Below are 10,508 nucleotides of genomic sequence, written 5' to 3' on the forward strand. Positions count from 1 at the left end.
TTAGTTCACATTTGTGGCATACAGCTGCACACTGCACTCAACTTGGCACTTGTTAACATTGGGCGACGCCGCAGCAGTTGCTGTCGCCTTTGCAAGAAAAAGACAACAAAAAAAAAAAGCAAAGAAAATAACAAAAACGCAGGCAAAAGTGAGTTAATACTCGTATTGTGGTGCCCGCTGTAGCCAGTTTTTCAGCTGTGCTGCAACTTGTGCTGGCCAGTAGGCCTGCTCCTGACTGTCAAATGCAAACGCTCGATTCTACTGGGCATTGGTGTTGCTGCTGCTCTTGGTGTTGATGTTGGTGTTGGTGTTGGTGTTGGTCTATGTGCTGCTGCGGTCAGATGCTGGCGAGTTACTCGTAAAGCATTTAACTGCAAAGCTAATGCACTCACACACACAGTGCGCACACCCATACATGTGCAGTTAATTAATTTCTTTGTTGTTCTCTACGGTAAATCATGCCACATTGGTGTTAGTGTTGAAGCTGGTGCTGCTGGTGTGCCTCTGCAACATGCACCAGTCGTACCGTTTGAGAGATTTCGCAAGCGAGAGAGCATAAGAATGCCACTTAGAAGCTGTCCCGTCCAGCGTCCCAAGCTGTTGTTCTCAGTTGCAGTCTCTTTGAGTCTGTTTATTGAATAGTTACTGCGAGTCTTCGCGTTGCACTCGACGACGAAGTCTTTTGTTGCTGCTACTTGAACTGCATTTGCATATAAATTAGTTTTGATAGCGCTCAACGCTCCGCACCAAAAAGCAAAACAAAGGCTATACAACTAAGACTGAGACTAAGACTAAGACTGAGGTTAAGGCTTTGGCTATAAAAAAGTAGCATCCACTAACAGTTTGATGTTTGTTCTTCGAATGCGTTGCGAAAATCAACTTGGGGCCTAGCTAACGGTTCTCATTAAGTGAAGTACAACAGCGACAGCATTTGAATAGCAGCACTTTTAGTGGGAACAACCACCACACACGACACCACAGTGGGGCCGCGACAGACGCTGAGAGAGCCACAGACAGGATGAAGCGATAAGTTGGCAATAAAAATTGGCAGCACTTTGGCACATACGACAAACAAAAGACTTAGGAAACGAACTTGCTGCAGTTACAGCAACAGCAGTAGCAACAGCAGCAGCAGCGGCAGCAGCAACTGAGACAGTTAATTGTTAATTGTTGACAACTACTCGTTGTATGCAAAACGAAAAGAAGTGCAAATGCACGTTTAATGAGCAGCCACTGGCAGCGCCTAACAGTGGTATCTGTGGTGTTTGTGATATGGCTGCTGAGATGAGAAGCTGGCTGCTGGCTGCAGCTGCAGCTGCCTGTGGCAGTAAGTGCAAGGGAATGATTTGCTTGCCTGGCAAGTTGCACAGATAAGAGAAAACACAACGTCAAATTGATGACTAAGAGAAAACAAATGCATGCAGCGCAAAAGGCAATCTAAATAGTTAACCGACAGTTACCCTTGACAACTCACAGCTGTATAGGAAAAAACGAAACTTGAATTCCTCAACGCAAATATATGGTGTTAATTAATTTATTAATTTTGTGTCATTAGTATTTATTTTTAGCTCAATCCAATTTTGTAACTTTACGCAAACATAAAGATAATTAATTATTGAAAGCCCGATTTGGTGTCGCCTTCAGCAATTTTACCAAACGGTAAATTCGAATATAATTTCCATTTGGCAGAGGTGTTTTATATCAAGATAAGCATTCAGTTCTGCCTTCGGCCCACCTCAGCTCGGTATGTTCCTCTCCATTTTTAGCAGCTACCTGCACTAACTAGTTCGTTTGGTCATTTGAATTTTAGTAGCCGTGAGTTTTTGGCCATTCTATTTAGCTGGTAGCACATGAAATGCAAATACGTTAGCGCTAAATAGGGTCACAGAATGTTATTTTTTTCGGCTGCACCCTAAACTTAAAGCTTATCGTATTTTTTTTGCATAAATTCCCGGCTCGCTTATAACGTATATAATTATGTTTTATTTTGTAGAAATTCGACAGAGAAAGGCGAAAACTACAGCCAGGCTTACTTTTGCTGGAAAGGTGAAAAACAATAAAAAGGAAAACCTTAATCGTAAATCAAAATTGTGCAATAAAATAAAAACCAATATCGAATTTCCAGATAAAAAGAAACAAAGGGATAAACATAAAGTTTTAAAACGAAATTAATTAAGACCGAGTCGAAAAAGTGTTGGTGTATTTTTATTGTAATGTTAGCATGATCGTGAAGTTATTGCCCCACAAACTCGCCCACAAATATTTACAAAAGTTTATTGCATTCGAAAGAGAAGAGTGAAAATCAATTAAACAAAAATTAAAAATAAAAAAGAAGTTTATAATCATTACTGGATCATACACGCAGTTATCGGCCGTCTTGGTGTTTTAGTAACCATGAAAACGTTGGAAAGTGTGCCGATCAAAGAAAATAATTAACGAATTCTGTGGAGAGCGGCACAGAAAAGTGCGAGTGCGTGTAAACAAAAGCAGTGGCCAAAATGGCAGCCAGTGAAAATCAAATTTGATAAGCTACAGCAACAGGTCATTGTTCTTTGCGACTAGTGAAAATCCGATCGTATTTAAGCAGTTGAAAAGTCTTCAAAGATATTCAACTATTATTTCTGTGCAACGATCCAATTACGAACATTTATGGCTGGCAGCTCTACACTTAATTGAAAGACTAGTAAGTGGAAATATAAAATTTTACTTTTAGAATACTTATAAAAAGAAACGGGTTCTTTTTCTTTTCTTTTCTTTTTCTTTCTATGGAAGTCCAAACTCAAAAAAGCTAAAGATCTGTTATTCTTTTCTTGAAAATTTAGAAAATTTAAATTTTATATATTTGTTGTAAATTATCTTTTTTATTACTAGTGACAGCTATTAAATTGAATTAGCAATTAGTAACATAATATAAATCTCTTAACTATGCCCCCAGCGAATTTAAAAAGTAAGTCGATTAAAATTTAATTCCTATTTGTTGACAATAATTTGTAAAACTTTATTTTACAAAGCGTAAGGTCTGTTAAGCTGAAATGAACATAATCGTGTTTTAACACACAATTACCATGTGATCAATTCTTTTAAACGTTTTCACATTCTAAATGTATTTTGTTGCTCAAATTTAATTTGATTGCTTCACTGCGTCGTCATAAAGCCGGAAAACGTTGCGTATACGCAATGCGACATTCTAATTTGCAAATAAACTTTGTGTGAGCGCACGACGACCGCATCGATGTTTTGCAATAAAATTGTTTATAAACTATTACACATACATCGGCATAAGCGTGTGTGCAATGCGAAAGCCAGGCATATGCCGCGATTATCTGGGTATTACGATAATAAAACCTGAAGCCATCTCTCGCGTTGTGTCAGTGCCATTTACTAGCTGCAGGCAGGCTGCCTTCTGTCACTAGCTGTTTGTGTGCCCGTCTCTCCGTCTGTCTGTCGTTTTATTAGCGAAAGTCATCGAGCAGAATAATTGTTGCAATGTGGCTCCCGTAACTCTGCCCCTTGCCATTACCCTTACCGTTCTCCCCCACGACGATTGCAATCAAGGCGCGCGCTCGTAAAACACAATTCCAATTCACTTGCGCGTAAAACGAAATTTTTAGCTCTTATTCAGACAGCAAATTCGAGTGCGTGTGTGAGTCTTGTTTGCTTTTGGCGAATCTTATTGCAGCTCAGCCAACAACTGTGACCATCTTTGGCTTATTATATAATTTCTAAAACCATTATTCCATTTGTCAAAATTCGTTTGCTCAAAATTGGTTAAATGCGTTTATATTTTCGTCGACAAAATTATGAAATTACTTCAGTTGCGGCGAAAGACCTTGGATGTAACCCAGCACAGTTATATCATAAAAATGTTGTTGTGCTGCCACTGGGAACAGGTGTGAATAGCCAAGAACGAGTGGAGAGGTCTAATGTCGTACCAAAACCTCGACTTAATTAATATGTAAATTACGCGAACAGCTTCGCGCAAGCCGTTGCTGCATATTCATTAATATTTTAAACCGTAATAAAACATAATATTCAAAAATAGTTTAGAAAAAAAAAAAAACAAACATAAGATTTGGTTAATACAGATTTACAGAAAATTGTTTACGATGAATATATCGCACTGATTTATTAAGTATTAAGAATTAAGTAAAATTTACAGAAATACAATACCTTACCAAATCCCAAAAAATTTATTCAAAATTATCATATGATAATTTAATTTGTTCCTAATGCCAGGACTAAGAGATACTTATTATTCAGGTGCCTTGTGATCTATTATTGTTACAAAAAGTGCGGAATAATGCGGTTAGCCTCAAAGCTTGAATTGAAAATATATTTTGTAAATTGAACTGCGCTTGGTGTACCTATTTCTAATGGATATTAATTGAGTATTAACTAAAGGCTATTTTTACGACAAGTTGTCGGTGTGTAGATTGCATAAAGATAAAAATCCAGACTGCAATAAACAAGCATATTCACTCTACAAAAATTTGGTTGTATTCAAATACATGAATTTACACAGGTCAGTCGCTTAGTAAGTAATATGGAAAGCAATTCAAGGAGTGTGTAGCTCTGAGAATTATAAGTTGTTGTTATTATTGTTTCTGTTGTTGCTGTGTCATCAGTCAGGCCAGGCCATTGACATGCAATGACATCACATTCGTACCCGTAGTCGACAGTATAACTACGAAACTATAATTAATATGACCGCACAGCAGAGCGAGCTACGATTACCTGTTTTGCTGAATGAATGAATGAATGAATGAATGAATAAATACTCGTATATCCACATGCGAGTATCTGTCTGCTCGTGATTATCAACGGCCGACATTTAGTAGCAAACCAATAATTATTTGCATTCATTTGACGAGTTGTTTATTATGACGCCTGCGAACACATAGTTCAAATTCCTATATCCACACAGGCAGTTAAGAATAGAATGTGAATCGAATTGTTTTACCCCATGCAATAAGTAACTCAACATCTGGTCAACTTTAGCTGACTGCTCATCTGAAGTGGCTGTCTTTGCTGTGGGCCCTATTCAATTTACTGACTGAAAATGAGACAAGTGAATGCTGATTGACCCACTGAAACTGGAACGGGGTAGTGGATGATAGGTAATGGGTAGCATAACGCTCGGGGCGTGCTCGAGCTTTGGCTGTGGGCACGGCAGCAACGTGCATTTCATGCAAATTAACGACAAAACCTCTCCCTGGCCTGACTGTTCATTACAAGCATTTAAAGATTTTCACTTTCAATCTGTCAAATAGTCGCACTCACGAATAGAGACTCGAGTGCCATTGTTCGATTTTTTGGAGCATTCAATAATGAAAAGTGATTGCCGCACGATTTTATTTTACTTAACTCTTAACGTTTTTAAATGCCAAGTGGCCGGTATGAAAAGATCTGGGCAACAGTTACGATGACGATGGTGACGGTTGCTGGGATCTGTTTTTATTTCATTTTTTCGGCTTGTCAATAATTCGGTCGCACGTGTTGGCCGGGCCACTTCCGTAGCCCATGATCATGATTGATTTTGAATTAAATTTATATTTCTCATTGAAATGGGGCCTTTTCAGTTAAGGGTCTTTAATTTGCAGTCCATTGAAACAGGTGCGACCGTTATGATATTGAAAATAAAGTAACTTATTTAGAATAGATTGCCATGAATAAACAGCTCTCTGCTAGGCTAAGCCGGGCCCGCTGCTAGAGGCAGAACAACCAAATGGGCAGACAACTAAATCCATATTAATTATGTTGCCTACGGTTTGAGGGCAAAATGAAATTATAAGAAGCCGCAGAACTCGACCCTAAAACCAGCAGCGTCATGCTGCTCTGCACAGGGCATAGAAAAAAGCAAATATTTGGACAATGGGAACAAGGCAAAAGGTTCCACCGGGGTCGCTCTAAATGAGGAAAAACTCTGAAAACCAAACATAAACAAACAGACAAACAAAAGAAGAACTAACAACAACAACAATAGCAATAGCTGGGGTCTGGGCATTGGCCATTGGGCATTGGGCTTGAGGCCAGAGACGACTGGTGCAGTCAAAGGTTCAAGTGCAGCGATGCCGTCAGGTTGCATAGCACGGGCTCGACCATTAGTCGAGGCAGGTTAATAAACCAGAGACACTCGCCAGCCAAGTGATTTATGCATGTGGCCCAGACTATGACACCTAACAGCTTGAAAACGTGTTGCTTTTATTTTGGTTCACTCTTCAAGTGGAAAGCGCATGCAAAGCGATGCCCAACAATGTTGAAGCATCCATCGTTTGACTCTCTTCCCTGATGGGCTCACGTTGCGTATGTGTGATGTGTGTTAATGTTGACGCATATAATTGATTAATGTGCCGCGTTCAAAGTTGCAGCTCAACAAACAGGCGCCATGTGATAGCTAAACAGTGATAGCCACAAGTTAACGGACAGCTCAGAAATGGGAAAATTCAATTGGAACGCAAATTTAAATAAGTAAAATTATGTAATCAATCAAAGTAATCTATTTGAAATGGATTTTGAAATACAACTATACAATAATTTTTTATTATTCCACAACTTTTTGGAATAGTGTCGTTCAATATTTAAAAAAAATATTACTTTGAAAATATCCTAAATGAATACCTCAAAACTGCATTAAAGTATTAAAAATACTAATAAAATAAACTGAAATAATCTTAAAATAACCGAATAAACCTACTATGAATTTTTTATGACAGATTTAGTTTGTATTTTACTTATTCATTATCAAGACACAAACAAATTTTCAATTACATAAAAAAAATTGCAGATAGAAAATCATTATCTAGGCTTAGGTTTTAATATAACTTTTGGAAATATTCCAAACATTCGTTCAGTTTTGATCTGGTTAATAAAATTAAATGGTATGATATCTCTACATTTTAAATAGAGTCTTATTCTATTACTGTTCCAATCAGCTTTTACCGACATATCATTTATTAGCGAGATTATAATTTGTTCCAACCAATATCGATGTTGATTTATAGGTACAATGAATTATATTGCTCACTGTTCTGATCAATTGAGGCCGTCGTCGTCGTCGTATCAGGCCTCTGGCCATGTGTGTTTCACATGGAGAAGCCACTCAAAAATTGTGTTTACGTTACGCGCAGTGATTATAACAAGAGAGTGGCTCAAAAGATGCCGATGCCGATGCCGACGTCGACTTGAAGATGGACATATGCTATCTAACGTATGTGATAGAAGCCCCGACTTTACTTGAGGCTCAACTGCGTGTCTGGTATAAAGCTAATGCTGTTGTTGCTTTTGTTGTTGTGGTCGTGTGATCCAGTTGTTTATCTTTTTCATTAGCCTGGGCGGCCTGTCATCTAAGCCGTCGCCTGTCGATCGTCTGTCGATTGACAAAACGCCTACCGGGCAGGTTGGCCCGGCAGCCCACCATTTACCAAACGGGCTGTGACTTTTCCACACTTTACAGCACGCCAGACCCAATCGAACCTGAAGCTGAAGTTGGCAGCCTTCGCCTTCGCCTTCGCCTGCGCCTTTGGAGTTAAGTGACTGACGCAAATTGCGCAATTCTTATTACAATTACTTTGCAACTAGTTGCCTATTGCAACATCGGCTGTGATCCACACGTAGTGTATACCTCAATCGTTGGCCTGTTCCGCGCTCGTCAGTTTGTCAGTTGCTGCATTTTTCTAATACTTTGTTGAACAAAAAAAAAAAAGAAACTAGGAAAAAAAGATTTTGCTACAAAATTATTTGGCCTTTGGCTTGGCTAGCACCGGGGTTGGGGTCTGGTTCTGTCTGATCGTTTGTCAGTCTGTGGCTACCCGTCTTTTTTCGATGGGGTCTCTAAAAGATAGTCATTAGCACAAGAGATTGCTTTTGCTACGGCTGCCGCTTCTGCTTCTCAGGGGCTTAAACGGGGTAATTACCTTTCGGGTCTCTCTGTTAAAACAAAACTAAAAAACAAAACGACTACAAAAATAAGCAAAACAATAGCAACTTAACTGATCATTTTGTTGAGGAAATGAAAACGTAACGAAATTAATTTGCAACGGTTCGGGCGCTCAATGGCTCATAACTGGCGTGTGGCAGCCCACAGTTCCCATCGCCGACCGATCGACCGACTGACCGACCCGGTGCCTGTCTTTAAAATAAAGTTATTAGAGTGAAAATTACGATTGGCGTTTGGCGTCTTAAACTGTTATCGATTGAGTAGCCGTTGAGGAAGTCGGAAGCGTTTGTTAGCCATTCGGTAAATAGATTCGGAGAGATCAAATACTGAAATTAAAGTCATTCGGTCTCAATTTCAGTTTCAATCATCAGCTGTTTGTATCTGCGCGCAGATGACGTGCAGATTTATTTGGGTTCCAGTTCGAAAAGATTTGTAATTATCATTAACGTAAATGCCGGGCATTAAATTGATGAGACAGACCGATAAACGGGTTTTTGGCCATATTTGCGATAAGCGTTACCATCAATCCAAGCCTTTCCAAGTGTGTAAATAATTTACAGTAATTGCTAGTAATCATAAAAATTTCAACACGGATTTTGATGGATACACATGGTACATAACAAGTTTATATTTTTATCAAACTAGGTCAAGTTTAGAATCATTAAGTGTTAGGTGCTTTACCTCAATTTATCAGTGTAATTTATATGTAATTCAGTCAATATTAAGTTTAGGGACAGGTTGAAGAAAACTCATTTTTCGGTCTTACATTGCCATATAATTGAATCAACTATTACAGTTTTTTCTAAGGGGTCGGAAGTGGTTAGGTTAAATTGCTTTAAGGCCAAATTTGTATAAATTAGTTGAGTTTATACACTTGTGTCCCTTTGTCCACCGCTTTGGTTCTTAAATGCGAATCGCTCTTCTGCGCGATTTTCATGGTTTTCATTTTCAAATTTTTAATGATCAAGTACTTATAACATCATTTTGTGCCTCTCCCTTCATTGTTACTCTTATTTTTACCCCAATGTATGCTTTGCTAAATTAGCGCCTTCCATTGCGATTCTTATAAGGTCGAGTACAGCTTTAAGATATGTATTTTGTATGTACTCATATTTATAATAAACTCTATAAATAAACAGTGTAAATATTATCTTAAATATCCGCTTTACCACAAGGTTTCGTAAACAATATTTTGATTATTATAGTACTAGGGGGTACACCCCGGGCTTGCCCTTGGCACGTTTAAAATAAAGGCTCTCAATTATCTTTGAAAATGAGTTTGAATCCGATCGGATGTAAACAAAGAACTTTCATAAAACTGTTTACCGCCAATTTAGCACTGTTTCGAGGGAAATATGCCAAATCACTGAGACACGTTTTCATTAAGTTTTTAGCGCTCTGAAAATAAGTTTGAAAAAAAATCGTAGAATCGCACTTTTCACCGAGGAAGCTTTCATTTTGTGTGAAACACGTCTCAAATGATTTTCATATAAATCCTTGGAAATGAATTTGCGCGATACTTAAATCTTTGACTCATATTTCCACCAAGAAGGACTGCATTTTTCGAAAAGGGTGAAACACCCCTCAAATTAATTTGAACAATGATTTTTGAAAATTAGTTTAAGGTCGATCGGATGGTAAGCAACAAATTTTCATTCAAACGTTTTTCGCGATGCTTAAACACCTGCGGTTGGAATTTCCCGAAACCCCTTCTTAACATGCACCTTCATCACATAATCCCAGATTTTTTGTCTTGAGCTGTGCGCTGATCACCAATCAGTCAGTCAGTACAAACATTTTTATATATTACTATTAGGCATTAAAAGATCAGCATCATATCAACATCATTCCTCATCGATTATAAGCTGCAATATTGCCGCAATCTTTATACGATAAAAACTTGAAACTGCGTGGACCGCTTTGGTAGGCTTTGTATTGGTGGGTGGGCGTGGACACAGGGCCAAGTGCAGCTCTTGCACCGCATGCATGACCAGTCATATAGAAGTATATACTTATAGTTATCCACTTATTATAGTCCTACAATATTCCACTCTACATCCGAGAGAAAAAAAAAAAAAATGAAAAATCAAAAACGTAGAAAAAATAAGCTAATAACAAACCTTCGCTTCTTCTTCACTCTTCTCCATGACTCCAGACATGCGCCCGGCACGTTACCGATGAAGCAAACAACTTTAATCAGACACAGACACAGGTAAGTTGTCAACCTGGGACTGGGGTTGAGGTGGGGGTGGTGGAGGCAATCTATGCTACCAGTTTGGGTTACAATATGAGTGCTTGTAGGGAGCTAATATGACTATTATACTTGTATTTGTGGGTGGCTGCGCGTGGGGCATCAGCCGAGACGCAAACATCTAATTTGATGGCGTGCGCTCTGTGTGGAATTGAGTAAACTTTTAATTAAAATTTCAAAATGATTCCGCTTTGATGAGCTCTTGGCCTGGCTGGGGGATGCACATCTGACGTCTGACTTCAGTCGCTTTTACTTGCCACAAGATAAAATTATTAATTGTAGCATGTGTCGTCGGTTGTAAAACATATATTCGTGCGATCA

This window comes from Drosophila novamexicana, unplaced genomic scaffold, assembly GCF_003285875.2.
Source record: "Drosophila novamexicana strain 15010-1031.04,08,12 unplaced genomic scaffold, DnovRS2.1 tig00004560-arrow-pilon, whole genome shotgun sequence".
Classification (NCBI taxonomy): domain Eukaryota; kingdom Metazoa; phylum Arthropoda; class Insecta; order Diptera; family Drosophilidae; genus Drosophila; species Drosophila novamexicana.